This window comes from Triticum dicoccoides, chromosome 3B (assembly GCF_002162155.2).
Source record: "Triticum dicoccoides isolate Atlit2015 ecotype Zavitan chromosome 3B, WEW_v2.0, whole genome shotgun sequence".
Lineage (NCBI taxonomy): Eukaryota > Viridiplantae > Streptophyta > Magnoliopsida > Poales > Poaceae > Triticum > Triticum dicoccoides.
This window is the reverse complement of record NC_041385.1, coordinates 240,015,754-240,028,824: the sequence shown is the minus strand read 5'-3', so window position 1 is coordinate 240,028,824 and position 13,071 is coordinate 240,015,754.

The following is a 13,071-nucleotide window of genomic DNA, read 5'->3' as shown; positions in this document are numbered from 1 at the left end:
GGCCATCATCATCTTGTGCTTGTGATCTCCATCTCCGAAGCACCGTCATGATCACCATCGTCACCGGCGCGACACCTTGATCTCCATCATAGCATCGTTGTCGTCTCGCCAATCTTATGCTTCTACGACTATGGCTACCGCTTAGTGATACATGGCGATTCCATTGCATACAATAAAGCGACAACCATATGGCTCCTGCCAGTTGCCGATAACTCGGTTACAAAACATGATCATCTCATACAATAAAATTTAGCATCATGTCTTGACCATATCACATCACAACATGCCCTGCAAAAACAAGTTAGACATCCTCTACTTTGTTGTTGCAAGTTTTACGTGGCTGCTACGGGCTTAAGCAAGAACCAATCTCACCTACGCATCAAAACCACAACGATAGTTTGTCAAGTTGGTGCTGTTTTAACCTTCGCAAGGACCGGGCGTAGCCACACTCGGTTCAACTAAAGTTGGAGAAACTGACACCCGCCAGCCACCTGTGTGCAAAGCACGGCGGTAGAACCAGTCTCGCGTAAGCGTACGCATAATGTCGGTCCGGGCCACTTCATCCAACAATACCGCCGAACCAAAGTATGACATGCTGGTAAGCAGTATGACTTATATCGCCCACAACTCACTTGTGTTCTACTCGTGCATATAACATCAAACCATAATACCTAGGCTCTGATACCACTATTGGGGAACGTAGTAATTTCAAAAAAATTCCTACGCACATGCAAGATCATGGTGATGCATAGCAACAAGAGGAAAAATGGGGGAAAGAGGGCGCAAAGCAACTGTGAGTACTCATCCAAAGTACTCGCAAGCAAGGAACTACACTACATATGCATGTGTATATGTGTAAAGAGGCAATATCAGTGGACTGAACTGCAGAATGCCAGAACAAGAGGGAGATATCTAGTCCTATCGAAGACTACGCTTCTGGCAGCCTCCGTCTTGCAGCATGTAGAAGAGAGTAGATTGAAGTCCTCCAAGTATCATCACATAGCATAATCCTACCCGACGATCCTCTCCTCGTCGCCCTGTGCGAAAGCGATCACCGGGTTGTCTCTCGAACTTGTCTGGGTGTGTTTTATTAAGTATCCGGTTCTAGTTGTCATAAGTGTTGGGGAACGTAGTAATTTCAAAAAAATTCCAACGCACACGCAAGATCATGGTGATGCATAGCAACGAGAGGGGAGAGTGTTTTCTATGTACCCTCGTAGACCGAAGCGGAAGCGTTGACGCAACGTAGAGGAAGTGGTCGTGCGTCTTCCCGGTCCAACCGATCCAAGCACCATTACTCCGGCACCTCCGAGTTCTTGACACACGTACAGCTCGATGACACACCCCGGGCTCCGATCCAGCAAAGCTTCGGGGAGGAGTTCCGTCAGCACGATGGCGTGGTGACGATCTTGATGTTCAACCATCGCAGGGCTTTTCCTAAGCACCGCTATAATATGACCGAGGTGTAATATCGTGGAGGGGGGCACCGCACACGGCTAAGGAATGATCACGAAGATCAACTTGTGTGTTCTAGGGTGCCCCCTGCCCCCGTATATAAAGGAGCCAAGGGAAGGGGGCGGCCGGCCAAGGAGGGGCGCGCCAGGGGGGAGTCCTACTCCCACCGGGAGTAGGACTCCCTTTCTTTCCTAGTTGGAGAAGGAGAAGGGGGGAAAGAGGAGGAAGAGGGGAAGGAAAGGGGGGGCGCCGCTCCCCTTCCCTTGTCCTATTCGGACTAGGAAGGGGAGGGGCGCGCGGCCACCTCCTGCCTCCTTCTCTCTTCTCCCTCAAGGCCCATGTAGGCCCAATAACCCCCCCGGGCGGTTTCGGTAACCCCCCTGTACTCCGGTAAAATGCCGATTTCACCCGGAACGATTCCGATGTCCAAATATAGGCTTCCAATATATCGATCTTTATGTCTCGACCATTTCGAGACTGCTCATCATGTCCGTGATCACGTCCGGAACTCCGAACAACCTTCGGTACATCAAAATACATAAACTCATAAAGAAACTGTCATCGTAACTTTAAGTGTGCGGACCCTACGGTTCGAGAACAATGTAGACATGACCGAGACACATCTCCGGTCAATAACCAATAGCGGGACCTGGATGCCCATATTGGTTCCTACACAATCTACGAAGATCTTTATCGGTTAGACCGCATAACAACATACATTGTTGCATTTGTCATCGGTATGTTACTTGCCCGAGATTCGATCGTCGGTATCCCATACCTAGTTCAATCTCGTTACCGGCAAGTCTCTTTACTCGTTCTGTAATACATCATCTCACAACTAACTCATTAGTTGCAATGCTTGCAAGGCTTAAGTGTTGTACATTACCGAGAGGGCCCAGAGATACCTCTCCGACATTCGGAGTGACAAATCCTAATCTCGAAATACGCCAACCCAACAAGTACCTTTGGAGACACCTGTAGAGCACCTTTATAATCACCCAGTTACGTTGTGACATTTGGTAGCACACAAAGTGTTCCTCCGGTAAACGGGAGTTGCATAATCTCATAGTCATAGGAACATGTATAAGTTATGAAGAAAGCAATAGCAACATACTAAACGATCGGGTGCTAAGCTAACGGAATGGGTCATGTCAATCAGATCATTCAACTAATGATGTGATCCCGTTAATCAAATAACAACTCTTTGTCCATGGTTAGGAAACATAACCATCTTTGATTAACAAGCTAGTCAAGTAGAGGCATACTAGTGACACTCTGTTTGTCTATATATTAAGACATGTATTATGTTTCCGATTAATACAATTCTAGCATGAATAATAAACATTTATCATGATATAAGGAAATAAATAATAACTTTATTATTGCCTCTAGGGCATATTTCCTTCAATATGGTCAAGGTACAACTCTGGGTCGTCCTTTTACCAAGGGACACAGATATTTGAATAGATAAACTTCCCTGCAGGGGTGCACCACATAACCAACACGCTAGATCCCCTTTGGCCGGACACACTTTCCTGGGTCATGTCCGGCCTCGGAAGATCAACACGTCGCAGACCCACCTAGGCACAACAGAGAGGTCAGCACGCCGGTCTAAATCCTATGCGCGCAGGGGTCTGGGCCCATCGCCCATTGCACACCTGCACGTTGCGTTGGCGGCCGGAAGCAGACCTAGCCCCCTTAATACAAGAGCAGGCTTATGGTCCAATCCGGCGCGCGCCGCTCAGCCGCTGATGTCACAAAGGCTTCGGCTGATACCATAATGTTGATTGCCCATAACTGTTCCCGCGTAGTTGGTTAGTGCGCATAGGCCAGTGGCTAGACTCAGATGAAATACCAAGATCTCGTTAAGCGTGTTATTATGAAGTAACCATGAACGCCGATCAAGGCCAGGCCCACCTCTCTCCTAGGTGGTCTCAACCTGCCCTGTTGCTCCACCAGTAAGTAACCATCAGGGTGCTGTCGGGAACCCAGGCCCATCACTACCTAGATGGAACCACCTGCCCCTTCAGCCCCCATCTCCGAACAGTAACATAAGTATGTAAAAGTATAGAGTATATGTACCTGTAATCACCTCCCGAAGTGATCACGGCCCAGTAGTATAGCATGGCAGACGGACAAGAATGTAGGGACACGGATGGAATACTAGCATCCTATACTAAGTCTGTAGGATTGCAGGTAAAGGTAACAACAGTAGTGGCAAGGACAGGCTATGCATCAGGATAGGATTAATGGAAAGTAGTAACATGCTACACTACTCTAATGCAAGAAGTAGAGAGAAGAATAGGCGATATCTGGTATCAAGGGGGGGCTTGCCTGGTTGCTCTGGCAAGGAGGGGCCGTCAACTCAGTAGTCGAACTGGGCAGCAACAGCGTCGGTCTCGTAGTCTACCGGAGAGAAGAGGGGAAAGAAATATTAAATACAATGCAAACATAAGCATGACGATGCATGACATGACAATGAGCGGTGCTAGGTGTGCCCTAACGCGGCAGTAGGTGGTACCGGTGAAAGGGGGAAACATCCGGGAAAGTATCCCCGGTGTTTCATGTTTTCGGATAGATGAATCGGAGTTGAAATGTTGCTGGTTCACTATGCTAGGGACGCGTGGCGGATGAACGGGCTGCGTATCTGGATTCTTCTCATCATTCTGAGCAACTTTCATGTACAAAGTTTTTCCATCCGAGCTACGGTTTATTCTATATTGTCGGAATTCGGGTTCCGGCAGACCCTTGAGGTTCGAACTCTGGGGTGCACACGAAGATCTTTCCCCTACTAGCTCACGCGTCGAAGTCTTGCAAAGGATCTAGGCTAGAAGGAAGAACACACAAGGGACACGAGATTTATACTGATTCAGGCCACCATTGTGGTGTAATACCCTACTCCAGTGTGCGGTGTGGTGGATTGCCTCAGGAGCTGATGATGAACAGTACAAAGGGGGAACAGCCTCGCGAGGGGCTGTTCTTGAGCTGGTGCGATGAACTGCTAGGGTGAGTTCAGTTGCTTCTCTCTCTCTCTCTCTCTCTCTCTCTGATCAATCTGTTCTCTAGATCTGATGCCCCTACTCTGTGGTGGCTAGTCCTATTTATAGAGGGAGGCCCTGGGCCTCTTCCCAAATAATGAGAGGGAAGGGCGCCAATAATTGGCCATTTTGAAGGGGAACATCTAGTACACTTATCCTGACTAAAGTTGGTCTTCGGCTGCCAAAGGCTCTGACGGTGACGCCGTCCTGGGCTCCACGATGACCTCCATCCTGCCGTTCTGCTGGTCTTGGTCTTGTTGCACCGAAACGGTAACCTTTTCCTGACGCCTTGGCCTGTGCTTGCCCCCTTTGCACCGAAGGGGAAACAAGGACACTACGAAGGCCGGCGCCCGCCTGGTCTTCGATCGTCATGGTTTCCGTCACGGGCTCCTCGGGAGGTACCCTGCCTTGATCTCTCCGCCTCCACGCAAGCCTGCCTGAGGAGGCTGCTCCTGAGGAAGCTTCCTGTCATCCGCCCTTGGAGGCTCGGCCCCTCACGAGGGTCTTGAGCTTGAGCTAGTGAAGCTGGGCTGCATTGGGCCCCCACTTGAGCCACGCCGCAGGCCGCAGGCAGGGAAGTCTGGGGACCCCTGTCGGTTTCAAAACCGGCGGATCTCGAGTAGGGTGTCCCAAACTGTGCGTCTAGGCAGATGGTAACAGGAGACGAGGGACACAATGTTTTACCCAGGTTCGGGCCCTCTCGATGGAGGTAAAACCCTACGTCCTGCTTGATTAATATTGATGATATGGGTAGTACAAGAGTGGATCTACCACGAGATCAAGGAGGCTAAACCCTAAAGCTAGCCTATGGTATGATTGTTGTAATGTATGTTGTGTCCTACGGACTAAAGCCCTCCGGTTTATATAGACACCGGAGGAGGCTAGGGTTACACAGAGTCGGTTACAATGGTAGGAGATCTACATATCCGTATCGCCAAGCTTGCCTTCCACGCCAAGGAAAGTCCCATCCGGACACGGGATGGAGTCTTCAATCTTGTATCTTCGTAGTCTTGGAGTCCGGCGGACGATGATAGTCCGGCTGTCCGGACACCCCCTAGTCCAGGACTCCCTCAGTAGCCCCTGAACCAGGCTTCAATGACGATAAGTCCGGCGCACATAATGTTTGGCATTGCAAGGCGGGTTCCTCCCTTGAATAATCCAGAGAAGATCATGAACACCAGGATAGTGTCCGGCTCTGCAAAATAAATTCCACATTCCACCGTAGAGAGAATAAAATGTACACCAGTCCAATCTGCTGACGTATTATGCAGCGTGGCATCACACCACTACCAGGCTTTTACTCGAATCGTTTTTTATTATACCACCTCAGCACGTTTAGCGAAGTGGTTTCCTTGGCACGTCTTGTCGAAGCAGAGATCATGTTCCCCTTATTTCGGGATTCTCATCAATACGGACATGGATAACCCAACCGCGCCATTGATGGTGGCTCTTGGGAGATAAGTGAGTTTTACCAGGCCGGCGGGGGACGCATAGTTTTCATCCGCCTATATATAAGGGATAAGGATTTACCTTCTCACCTACGCCTTCTTCCTCCTTTGCTTATCCATCTCCGCGCACTCAAGCTCCAACGCCCAAGCTCGCGCATCTCACCTCGACCTTCTCCGAATATGTCCGGAGCGGGAGGCAAATGGCTGGCCTCCACCGTTAAGGAGGAGCATATCACCAAGCTGCGCAGCGCCGGATACCTCTCCGGCGATATCGCGCATCGGCTGCCCGACGAGGGGCAGCTCATCCCTACCCCTGGGCCCCATGAGAGGGTTGTCTTCCTTCCCCACTTCCTCCGCGGACTGGGCTTTCCACTCCACCCATTCGTCCGGGGGCTCATGTTCTACTACGGCCTGGATTTCCACGATCTGGCGCCGAACTTCATCCTCAACATCTTGGCGTTTATCATCGTGTGCGAGGCCTTCCTCTGCATCCGGTCCCACTTCGTCCTGTGGCTCAAGACCTTCAACGTCAAGCTGAAGGTTGTGAAGGGCATGCAAGCGGAATGCGGAGGCGCCATGTTGGGTAAGTTGCCCAACGTCCTTTGGCTCGAAGGGGCCTTCGTGGACTCCGTCAAGGGGTGGCAATCGTGGTGGTTCTACATCACCGAGCCGCGCAAGCCCACATGGGCGGCGGCCCCCGAGTTTAGATCTTGCGTCCCCACGCAGCTCACCTCCTGGAAAGAGAAGGGCTTGCTGTGGGGCAATCCGAAGGAGCTGACGGGACTCCGAGCCTGCATCCAGAAGTTGGTGAGCAATAAGCTCAGGCTCGTTGACGTGATCCAAGTCATGCTCATCCGCCGGATTCTCCCATGCCAAGAACGGGCATTCAATCTGTGGGAGTTCAATCCGGAACAGCACCAGGTGCTAAGCGGGCTCTTCGATACGACATACGAAGGCGCCTGGAGGGTGCTGTTTAAGGGCGCCGAAACCCCCGCATCCGCGACGGAAGATTGCGGATTTCGCTCGCAGCATCCGGCTGACGAGGTAAGTGATTCAACCCCGTTACGGGACACTTGTGGTAATTAAACTGATTCTAAGAGGGTTTCAATCTCTCTTTTCCTTTGACAAGAATAGATGGAGAAGGCCAAGCAGCTCATCAGCCCGGCTCCCATGCCAGAAGACCCAGTGGACGCCCGTTTAGCAGGGCTGCTGGTTCCGGAACCGCACGTGGTGCCGGAGAAGAAGGCCAAGAAGGTGGCCGCGGGGACTCGAAAGAGTTCCCGTAATCAGGCGTCCGAGGACGAGGCGGACTCCTCCCCCGAAGACGAGAAGGAGGAAGAGGACTCTCTCCCAGAGGAGGGAGAGAAGAAGAGGAAGGCTTCCCCGATAGGGGAGGCCGAAGGGTCCAAGAGGGGGAGATCCATTCCCTCGGACAGTTTCGCCAACACCATCGTTGGCGAGGAGGAGTGGCCTTCAAGGGCCAGGCATCCGGCAAGATCGTAAGTATCCGGATCCCTGATATGCAATTTCTTTCATGTCACGTAATGTCCTTCTAATGCCGCATTCTGTCCGTAGTCCGGCCGATGATGATCTCCCCGCTTCATCGAGCGGGTCGTTGGCCCCGTCGGATGTGGATTCACTTCCGACTGCCTCTACCCCCCGCGCCGACGAGGACGCCGAGGTGGGATCCCAGAGAGGGACCCATCAGGAGGAGGCTCCGGAGGCGCCATCAGGCAGCCTCCCGGACTTTGCGCCGGACTCTACATCGGAACCCGTAGTGGTTCCAGAGTCCGGCAGGCGGCCCCCTCGAAAGAAGGGCAAGACCGTGACATCGGCGGCCTCCGTCCAACCGGAGGCGCCGGATAACTTGTTGGAGGCGCTTAAAGGCGCTTCCATCGAGGAAGAACACCGCACTATCATGAGTGCGGTGATTCAGAAGGTTCAGCTCGCCAAGAGCAGGCTGACCAAAGCCTGCAGCAGCCTTCTAACAGGCTTTGAGGTAAGAAGTTAAAATTATGAAATGTAATACCGCATAGACAGTAGCCCCTGATGCTTAGTTCGGTGTTCGGAAAGAAAAGCCGGACTGAGGATCTAATAAGATATACGCAGGGTTGCTTAAAATTTGTCAATATGGGCTTGCAGGCTGCGCTGCTGACCTCTGCCGCACTGACTGCGGAGGTCGGTGCGTTGAAGCAGGATCTCGAGCGGTCCGAGCAAGAGGTCGGCCATGCCAAGAAGCAGCTCGAGGACAAAGAAGGTGAGTAACACCCCTTTGAATAGTTACCTTACAGAAAAGGATTTTGGTTGCAATAAAATTGACAAGGATAATATGGGCACTGCAGGGGCCACAAATGAGGTGGCAGCCCTGAAGGAGGCTGTGTCCGCGGCCGAACGCAGTGCGGCCGTGGAACGGGCCGAGCGAGAGAAGCAGGAGGCACGGGTGGCGGAAGTACGACAAGAGCTCCAGGCTCTCATGGAGAAGCATGAGAGGTTGGAGCGTGACTCCAAGACTCGAGAGTCCGAGCTTGCCTCGGCTCTCGAAAGTGCCAAGTCCGCCAAGGCCGAGGCCCGTAAGGCCCTTCAGGAGGTGGAAGATGTGAAGAAGATAGCGGCGGGTAAGGCATTTTTCATGCAAAGCAAGCATGTTAATGTAAACTACCTGACACTTACCCGCATTCGGAGCTCTCCAGGGGCGTTTGCAGATCTGCCGCGTAGTGCGTCAGATGCCGCCGCATTCTATCGTGGCAAGGAGGAGAGCTCGACGGAGAAGGTCTTCTGGTCTCAGTACGTTGAGGCCGGCCATCCGGTGCCCCCAAGCGACCAGCTGAAGCAGCTGGTCGAACTCCACAAGGTAGCTGAGGAGGCCATGAAGGGCCTTATAGTCCGGCTATGGCCTGAATAGGCCATGCCTGGGAGCTACTTCGGCCTCGTGCGGCGGCTGGTGGATGCGTGCCCCTGGGTGGAGGTCATCAAGCGCTCCGCCTGTATTGAAGGTGCTCATCGGGCCCTTGCCCGCACAAAGGTGCATTGGGGCAGGTTGGATGCGGAGAAGCTTCTCATGGACCCACCGCCACCGGGCAAGGAGTATCGCATGCCTGAAATGTATTATAAAACTGTCCTGAAGGGAGCCCGCGATATTGCGGATGAGTGCCCCAGAAATGTAATCTTTGAGTAAATTCGCCATGTATTATCCTGTGCGCTGAAAACTTCGTTCATATGCGCCTTGAGCAACGCTTGTTTTAATTTAAAATATTACCTTCTGTGCGGCCGTTTATAAAATCTGAGAGATGGCAAGTCGTTGGCTTCAGCCCCCGAGCCACGAGTGCTGGGGTGTTCGGGATAAACTTGAGCACTCTTGTTCCCATTTTTGGGTCCATCTAGGGAGGCGCTCAACACAACGAACAAGGCGACCGGACTTATAGTGCTTGAACACTCTCACTTAGCCATATAATTCTATAATTTTAAATTTCGGCGAAGCCCCTAGTATTCGGAAGGCCCAATCCGGGGCGCTATCCACGCCTTCGTCGAACATTGTCCGGAACTTCGCTCGAAGCGGCGTGAGTCTTTAAGGACCCGAAAAAACTCTCGAACAGTGACCAGTCTCTCGCCTTATCATGCCGGTCAGTTTTAGCTTTCTCCACTAAGGCGCTCGCCCGACTCAACCGGGGCGCAATCGCAGCGGTTCTCCCAGTGCCACCTTAGACGATAGAACGGAACGTAAGGCACCAAAACGTGGGAGCCGGGCAAACCCAACTATTGACCCAAGACATGATTCGGAGCCGATTCATATAATGCTATAAGTTCGGGGTGCCGCACTTATGAAAGTGTTCGGACTTATCACACCATAATGTGGGGAACATAAGCCCCTGGTGTATTAGGCCGTACCAAAATATACGGGTGCAAGATGTCATGTAATGAACATATATGTAAAAGGTAATGTAATTGCAGTCAAAAAAGGTGCTGCATTATTTATAAAGGAAGGTCTGCTATGAATGCGGACTGATACAAATAGTGCGTTAAGCAAGGGTTTGGACTAATTAAACATGTCCCCCTCCAGGGGTGAGCTGCGGACTTGGTGTATATAATTGAATTTAATGCTCGTAATTAAGACCACCTGAGTGTTCGTCGCAACCTTCTATCTTCCCTGGTTGTTGCATCATGAGTTCGGCAGGTTCACCGCCGAACAGGGCCTCTGGTTAACGGAGTCCTGTGTACACAAAGAAGGAAAATAATAAAAAAAGAAAGGGGACACACTTGTGAGCCCCTGGTGTGGTCGAGCCGCACTCTGGGTCCATTGCGATCGTGCCCCTTCCCCTGCGCCCATGGTATCTCCAAAGCGTAATGATGTACGCGGAGGGTTGTTCTTGCAATCATGCGCGGGCGGGGGTTGGGGCCACATTGCTACGCGTGCTCTGATCGCGCCAGGTGGTCTTGGTTGGTATTGCTTTGGGCGCGTTTTGCTGTATCCGGCCGTTTGACGGCCGGACTCGAGAATTGCCTTAAAAGGCTGCTCTGTACTTCTGCCGCAAGAGCCGCTGTATGTTCCTCCGTTCGGAGGGAGCGTTCCGTATTTCCATTGACCGTGATGACTCCGCGAGGGCCTGGCATCTTGAGCTTGAGGTATGCATAATGCGGCACCGCGTTGAATTTTGCGAACGCGGTTCGTCCGAGCAGAGCGTGATAGCCGCTGCGAAACGGGACTATGTCGAAGATTAACTCCTCACTCCGGAAATTGTCCGGGGATCCGAAGACCACTTCCAGTGTGACTGAGCCTGTACAGTTGGCTTCCACACCTGGTATGACACCCTTAAAGGTTGTCTTTGCAGGTTTAATCCTTGAGGGGTCTATGCCCATCTTGCGCACTGTATCCTGATAAAGCAGGTTCAGGCTACTACCGCCGTCCATCAGGACTCTAGTGAGGTGAAATCCATCGACGATTGGGTCTAAAACCAATGCGGCGAATCCGCCATGGCGTATGCTGGTCGGATGGTCTCGTCGATCGAAAGTGATCGGACAAGAGGACCATGGATTGAACTTCGGGGCGACTGGCTCCATCGCATAGACGTCCCTTAGTGCGCGCTTCCTCTCCCTCTTGGGTATATGGGTTGCGTAAATCATATTCACCGTCCGCACTTGTGGGGGAAAACCCTTCTGTCCTCTATTGTTCGGCGGTTGGGTCTCCTCCTCGTCGTCGCTGTTTAGCCCCTTGTCATTGTTTTCGGCAATTAACTTACCAGCCTGCTTGAACACCCAGCAATCTCTATTGGTGTGATTAGCTGGGTTTTCAGGGGTGCCATGTATCTGGCATAAGCGGTCGAGTATTCGGTCCAAATTGGACGGACCCGGAGTGGTTCTTTTGAATGGCTTCTTCCGTTGACCGGGTTTAGAGCCTCGGAATCCGGCGTTGACTGTCGTATCCTCCTTATCGTCGCTGTTGATGCGGCATTTGTTTTTGTTTTGACGTGACCTGCCGTTATTGTCCTTGGTATCCGGACTGCCAGAATTTTTACGGAGATTGTTGCTGCGGGCTAGCCAGCTATCCTCTCCCGCACAAAAGCGGGTCATTAATGATGTGAGGGCTGCCATGGATTTCGGCTTTTCCTGTCCCAGGTGCCGGGCTAGCCATTCGTCGCGGATGTTATGTTTGAAGGCTGCAAGGGCCTCTGCATCCGGACAGTCGACGATTTGATTTTTCTTTGTCAAGAACCGTGTCCAGAATTGTCTGGCCGATTCATCTGGCTGCTGAATGATGTGGCTTAGGTCATCGGCATCTGGTGGTCGCACATATGTGCCTGGAAGTTGTCGAGGAATGCGGCTTCCAGGTCTTCCCAACACCCAATTGACTCTGCGGGGAAGCTGTTAAGCCAATGCCGAGCTGGTCCTTTAAGTTTGAGTGGGAGATACTTGATGGCGTGGAGATCGTCGCCGCGGGCCATATGGATGTGGAGAAGATAATCTTCGATCCAAACCGCGGGGTCTGTTGTGCCATCGTAGGATTCAATGTTCACGGGTTTAAATCCTTCAGGGATTTGGTGATCCATTACTTCGTTAGTGAAGCATAGCGGGTGTGCGGCGCCTCTGTATTGAGCAATATCACGACGCAGCTCGAGAGAGCATTGTCTACTGTGTTCTTCCCGGCCGGGGTTATTGTATCCAACGCGACGGTATTCGTCATGGGTCGTGGGGCGCCCACGTGATCCGTAGATGGATCTGGATTGCCTTGCTTTGTCCTCCAATATATCTCGCAAGTCCGGCGCATTCCCTCTTGGCTTCGCACTTCTGGAGCGATGCTGGGGTACGGTCTTGGTTGGGGGCCTGGATGCCTCTCTGTCGCGACCACGGGGTGGTCGGTCAGCCGTATCGTGCGCTGGTGATGGAGGTATGTATGCTTCCTCCTCTAATCGGGGGAGCAGCTTGCGTCTTGGGTAGCTTTTGGAGGGGCGTTCGAGTTTATACTCTTCGGCCGCGAGGACCTCGGTCCATCGATCGGCCAGCAGGTCCTGATCAGCTTGCAGCTGCTGCTGCTTTTTCTTTAGGCTATTTGCCGTGGCGATAAGCCTGCGTTTAAAACACTCTTGTTCGACAGGATCCTCGGGCATGACGAATTCGTCGTCGTTGAGGCTTGCCTCGTCTTCGGAGGGAGGCATATAGTTATAATCCTCAACCTCCTCGTTTGCCGCCCTCTCGTGAGGGCTTGCTTCTGCATCCTCCTGCGCTGAGTCCTGCTGGAGGGGGTTGTCTTCGGCACTTTTTGGGGTATTATTATCTCCTGTGCCGGAATCTCCGTTCTTGCTGTGGCGGGATTTAGAGCGGCGCCGCTGACGCCGGCACTTGGGCTGTTTCTTTAAAGAATCTGACTCCGCTGTTTCTTCGCCATCCCCGTCTTTTGGGGTGTCCACCATGTATATGTCGTATGACGAGGTGGTCTTCCAGTGCCCTGTAGGCGCTGGTTCCTGTTCGTCTCCGGCATCGTCATCCATAGCGTCGATGTCTTCGGAGTCGTAGTCTAGCATGTCGGTTAGATCGTCGACAGTGGCTACAAAGTGGGTGGTGGGTGGGCTCTGAATTTCTTCGTCATCCGTATCCCAACCATCCTGGCCATAGTCCGGCCAGGACTCTCCCGATAACGA